Below are 6,528 nucleotides of genomic sequence, written 5' to 3'. Positions count from 1 at the left end.
CTCAGATCATTGGATTACAGCAGAGAAATGAGTGGAGTTGTGTTTTCAGAGGATTTCTGCCTCCAAGCCGAGCACTGAAATCCATTTCAACATATTCTCTCTTGTTTGGTGGAGCTTGTTGCCGTTTCCCGTCCAACCCACTCCTCCTCCATGAAACCATAAAAGCAGCGCGGCAGTAGCAGGGGGCAGCACCAGGCCCCCTGCCTATACGGGGTCGAAGTTCAAGCTCATTAGCTGCGACAGTGAATAGTCCGTCTTGCTGGCACAAGCAAGGGTTTGCTACGTCACCCGTCCTGCACCCTGGCTGTGCTCGGCTCAGTCTTCTCTCTGTCCTTCCCTTTCATGTTGGTCTCAGACCTTTTAAAATTTCACACCGCCATTACTTCATAACCATGTGTGACATCATGGCTCTGTCACTAAGACAAATGGCGATTTTCAGGGTTTTTCTTCTACTGAAGAGTGATGCCGCCAGTGGGATTGTGACATGTGACTGGAAGTGGGCTGTACAGGACATCTTGGATAATGGAGTGTTTAAGGAGAGCAGGTCCTTTCTTTTGACTCTTGGCTGAAGAACATAGACTAGGCTTGTGAGGGGGACATTTATCTTTGGTCACGGGGGAGTTACACTTGAAAAACAAAATTGTAATGCATCCAATGTGTAATACATAAGACATGAGATTTAAATCATTTTATTGTATCTTTTTGTTGAAAGTTGCTTAGTGACGATTCAAACAGGCAGACATGTGATCTCCAGTTAATGTTGACTTTGAACCTTAACCAGGCTGTGTATTTTCATTTTTTTTGTGTGTCTGGCTGTGGGTGTCCTCACTGATTGTTAGCATAATGCTTATTCCTGGCCTTCCTGAAAAGTCAACATGGTGCTGTCAAACATCGTTGCTGTTTCTCCATGAAGTTCATTGACTATAATTGTCGCTGAGCGCTGACTGTTGTCATGCTGATTCTTGACATGGGAGAAAATGATGGAGCAGAACCAAAGCAAACCTTACCTTAAGGAATAAGGGAGTAGAGAAAAGAGGGTTGGAAACCACAGACTCCAGCCTTTCTCCATTACTTACTTGTGGTGGAGGCTGACCCTCCCAGACACAAAGTCCACCTTTGACCATTTACCCACACGGAGTCATGCCTTCCATCTTGCGTCATTGACATTATAGGGCACCAAGTTTGGAGTGGCATGCTGGCAAAAAGCTCACATTGCCATAAGTACAGTATATGTATGCTTTATCTTCTACCCTCTAATGTTTTGCCCTCAAGCAGCAAACACATGATCTCATTTTCATTTATTCAAATCATCATCAGCCCCTGTTGGCTCAAATATAACTTGCTGCATTTGCATCCTGCAGCATTTAGCTGCAGCAGTCAAATCTCCAGCTCGGCAGCGACAGTAGCAGACATGGTTCCAATTCCTTAAAGCCACAGTGTCGTACCTTGTTTGCCTCCTGCTGTGTCTCCTTGTCTCTGAAAGCGAGCACAGTCATGGGCGTTCTGCAACAGGCAATGTCTGCAACCACAATGAGGTTTGCTGCTTTCCCGATAGCTCAGCAAGCAGTGAACTCAGCAGACCACTGAAAGGCTAAGGCCTCCTGTCACTGTCTTTGATCTCTCCCAATTCCCCAACCTCGCTGAAGACACCGTAACAGAGAAAGGGGGTTTATTTGTAGTAGGAAAACCGCAAGACCAAGTGTCACTATATAAGTGAATAGTAGAATCATTTCTTATAGACTTCTATAGAAACTGACTTCTTTTTGCAACCAGTGGGGTCGCCCTGCTTGTCATTCGAGAGATTACAATTAAAGACACTTCTGCATTGATGTCACTTTCAGGCCTTTCCTTTCTTTGCAGTTGTGTAAGTGCAAGATAAGCTGATGGGAAGAAAGTATTTGTTGCTAAATGTTTGTCAGAAACTGCAAAGTGGGAAACCTGTGAGGAGATCATTGCGGATATTACACCATGTACATCATGTCAAGAGCGTAGGGAGCAGTAGCAGTTCACAGTGGACTGTGAAAAGGTGAGAGGGGCTTCTCAAATGCTTACACACACACACACACACACACACACACACACACACACACACACACACACCCCCCCCCCCTCCTGCTGGCCCTGTGCATATTGTTTTATTTTTTGACAATAGATTCAGTTACATAATGAACCCCATCCATATCAAAGGTTGGACCAGGGATAGACTGGCGCAGCTCCAAGCCCCTCAGAATGGGCCAAAACCACATGGGAGAACAACTCTTCCCCACCCCCCCCCCCCCCCCCCCCCCATCTCTCCCTTTACCCTGCTCTTTGTCATACCACAAAAGATATCAAGTGTGAGAGTATAGACATGTGTTGCTGATCATATGCGTACTAAACAAATATTGCAATGGTCACCTAATATGTTGTGGTGTTCTGTCCGTTTTAGTATGTCCCAGAAACCAGAGAAAGCGTGGCATCCCAGACATGGTTTTTTAAAATGCATTCCTCATGGCATTACTACACGATATAGGTTGAGAGTTGAGCTACAGTGAGCTTAGACAATCCATCCGCCGGCTGTGGGGTACATTTGCACCACGGGGGTAAATGGGTTTTGATGGGCTGTACTGTTAAGTCTGAATTGCCATGTTGCACTGGGCGACAAGATTTGGTGCTCCCACCGAGTGTACTCACACACGGCTGAGCCAACACGGAGCTACATTTAAAACTCTGGTCCTGCTGTCCCTGTCGCACCTTCTGCCAAGCAGCTCCAAAAACAAGAGGAATGAGGAAGAGAGACGCTTCATTTTTTCTTCTTTCTACCTGAGCTTGTCCAACCTTCTGTCAATTTCCTGTGTCTTTATCATATTTTGGTGATATTTTTTTTTCCCATATTGGCTTGTTTTTTTTCCCCTCTTTTGTTTTTACCTCTACTGCCTCTGCAACAGTAGTGTGAATTTTGTTTTTTTGTGGCAAATGCTCCTCCCACACTCCACATTCCAGGGTCTTGCAGGATCCCACATGCTGGTGGCTCAGTCTCCCTCTCCTCTGACTCACTGGTGACAGAGGAGTGCAGCTTGTGTGGGTGCTTGGGGCTGTGGGGCAGGGTAATGGTGTGTGCATTCGGGGGGGTGTAATATGCTAATTCATCATTCTTAATGACATCGCCCGGATTCCCTCATTCTAAAATTCTTAATTGCATCTTATATTCAATGATTTCGAAACATATGCTCAACTTGATTATTATTTTTTTTTAAATCTTGTCCGTCTACATAATAAGTTTCAAAGGGGACAAAAAAATGAACTGCTGTCAATCATCAAAAGTCTCTACAGTCCGACTCCAGTGTGATCAGCCAGTACGGAGGCATAAAGTGTGAAGTGTGAGTGTGAAGGGAAAAAGGTTGGGATGAAATAACTTTGAGTGAGGATGGAGAAAGTACATGGCGATGGATAGGCGCCACAGTTCAACAAAAGCACAAAGCTGTGACAATGAAAACACAGCCACAGTTACTAATCAACAAGTCTTAAAGCTGTGGAAATAAGATGAGCAGTTTTGCTGCCACCCCATTCACAATTGAGATGAGCCAAGAAAAAGTGAAAAGGAGAGAACAAATGAAAAAAAATAAATAGTGAAAGACTGTGGACAACTGTTCAGTGAACAGACCAGATGTCAAATTGTTGCTGTATTTTTTTCAATTTTATTTATTTTGTGTCTCCCTTTCTTTGAAGATTTGGGACCACTACATCTGTGGTAAATGTCTTAAAAATCACAAAATAAAATGTTGACGGACAATTTTGATTGAAATATATTTCATATGTTTAAATATTGATATATGATACAATTGAAATATTATCCAACCTTATTTTTCGACTGTTGCTGGTATAAAAATGCAAATTTCACCACACGTCAAATCTACGGGAAATCAGAAAAGCAGTAAATGTAACTGACTTTCCCTGGTGCAGTAATCCCTCCCCATCTGGCGCTGCAAACAGGTCAAACCAGACACTTGTATTGTTATATTAAGTATTATTGACAAATAGTTTTAGCTTTGGTCTGAATATCTTTTCAGTAAACAACAATATTCAGTCCCTAAACTGGGACAGATGTATCTCTTTTTCTTTTTTTTCTGTCAGATTGAAGCACCAGATTTTTAATTTCCATGATGATAATGTTTTAATAAAGATTTATTTTATAATCCCTCCTTTACCAGATATATTTCAGTTCTTACAATGCAAATACACTGCAACTTTATTGACAATTAAACAAAAACTGTTCTGGTTTGGATACTTTTGAAAGAAGTTTGTTCCCCCCCCTCCCCCCTTCTCAGAGCGCCAAACTGGTTGAAGTTCGCACCAGGTCTCCAGAGGAACTGGTTGATGGAAGTGCTGCTGGCCAGTTGTAGGTATAACCTTGATGGAGCCAGCATCAATTTAGTGGCGTTTTGAAAAGACTGCGTGTTGGCAGTCCGCATCCCTCCCTTCTTCTCTGTGCAGGCCCATCCATGTGGAATTGGACAAGTCAATGTTGGTTCTGTCTGCCACCCTGTTTTGCTTGGCCCGATCATGCCAGCAAACACAAGAGACGCTAACAATGAAATAGACTGCTTTATTTAGTGAGCAGAACAGGGCGACAAGGCAAAGTAAGCCTCAGGAAGTCATTTACTTGGACAGAGCAGCTAAGATGTAGCTGAATGTATTTTCTTTGGAAGCTGAGTGAGATACTGTAGCAAACAAAAGAGTGGTTAAAAATTTTTTTTTATGCCATTTTGATTTGACTCATACTTGCTGAACTTTCAGATAAAATCCTCAGTCAAACTTTTCTCTGCGTGCACACTGGAGATGTCAGAGTAAAATATTTAACATTATTAAAAATAAAGCCACATTTCTGTAGTATCCAGGTTTAGCCAAATTGTGTCACGATGTGAGTGAAAGAACACATTTCAGATGTGATTTCAGAAATGTAAAGGTTGAAAAAAGAAATACACTATTTTTATCGTTTTCTTGACTGGGAACTCTCTCATTCATTTTGCAGATAAAGTGTAAATCCATCTTACAATTCAATTAACAGTTAAACGGCCATCAATGACGAGACACTAGCCATATGCAGGATGAAGACTCAAAGCGGGATCAGGCTGGGCTGATGCAGTGACGGGCAATAACCATCCTTTATGTCCACTTCATTTCCCTTGCAAATCACTCGTACATTCTCCCGAGTTTTCAGTCCCCAGCTCCCTCTTTTTTCCCCGAAACATGCCCCGAGTCAGCCAGGCTCATTAGACAGAATGAGACTATTACCAGGCTCCCAACAATGGGATGTGGTCAGGTGGTGGACACACCAGTTTCTCTGGGTTCTTCATGCTTCTCCCGCACGTCCTCTTGTTTCCAAGACCACGAGACTCCCCCGGCCCAGTGACGCCCTTCCCTCCATCAACGATGAATGTGACAGCTGGAATGTAGCACAGCTTCAGTGCACCGATGTCCAAAATAACTGAAAATTATATTTAATTTTCATTTCCAGCTTGTGCGGAGTGAATCGGTACACGGGAGTGTGTGAGCATTTACAGTGTTCGAATGTACCAAGTTTTTGTGCACATACTGCACCTGATTTTGAGCATATCGCCATAAATGATGCGTCTTTTCTCCAACAAAGTTGAGTTCGGTGTAAAGATCCTTCCTTCATTCATTCATTCTTTCATTCCCTCATTCAGTATAATGTGCCAATGTAACTCGCAGTCCCCCCATTCCAGTGCTTTTTTCTTTTTAAAGCTATTTACAGTAGGGGTTTCAGGAGGCCCAATCAGAAACTGTGGACAAGTTCCCGGGAAACAGGACCCAAGCACCCTGAAGAGCCTTTTTGCCTCACTTTTATTCACTCCTGTTCTCTCTCAAGAGTTCTTCCTGAAAGTATTTGGCAAACACTGGTGAAAAAAAAAAAAAAAGACTTTGAGGGAAGAAAAACAACAAGTCGTTCTTGAGCCACCCACACCCCATCTGCTGTGGTATTATCATCTCTTATTATCTACAGATTATGTGCACTGATATGATTTCTACAGTTTGGTCTGGTGGTCATTGTGGTGGTTGCTCTTGTTGTTTTTTTGTTTGTGAAGCGTTGTGATATACAGTGGGGTGGGGTGGGGGGGGTTCCTCCCCCATGTGCATCTAATCGTCCATTCAGGACCCTCTTAATGGCTTGTCAGTTCCCCTTGCCCTTCCATTTTCTGTCCAATTAATTCCTTTCTAGCTCTCCGGATAAAAGGACACAATGGGGCCCCTCCAAAGCATAATGAATCATTAAAATTCAGCAGCGCGGCCCTGGCACTTGGCTTCTCCCTGGGCTGGTTAGGGACGGCTGCTTGGCATGCATGCCAGGGCCAACTTGAGCAATCTACCCTCTAGACCAGAGGAGATCTGATCTCTCCTCATTTCTCTCTCTTCCGTGGTTTGACGAAAACATGTTAGCTTTCATGATGTCGGTAGAAAGTCTGAAGCCACATATGAAGTGTCGGTTAAAGTTCTGGGTCCAGCACCGGACATTGAGATGAGCTGTTT

Source organism: Scophthalmus maximus, chromosome 17, assembly GCF_022379125.1.
Source record: "Scophthalmus maximus strain ysfricsl-2021 chromosome 17, ASM2237912v1, whole genome shotgun sequence".
NCBI classification, from domain to species: Eukaryota; Metazoa; Chordata; class Actinopteri; order Pleuronectiformes; family Scophthalmidae; genus Scophthalmus; species Scophthalmus maximus.
Note: the sequence above shows the minus strand (reverse complement) of the source record.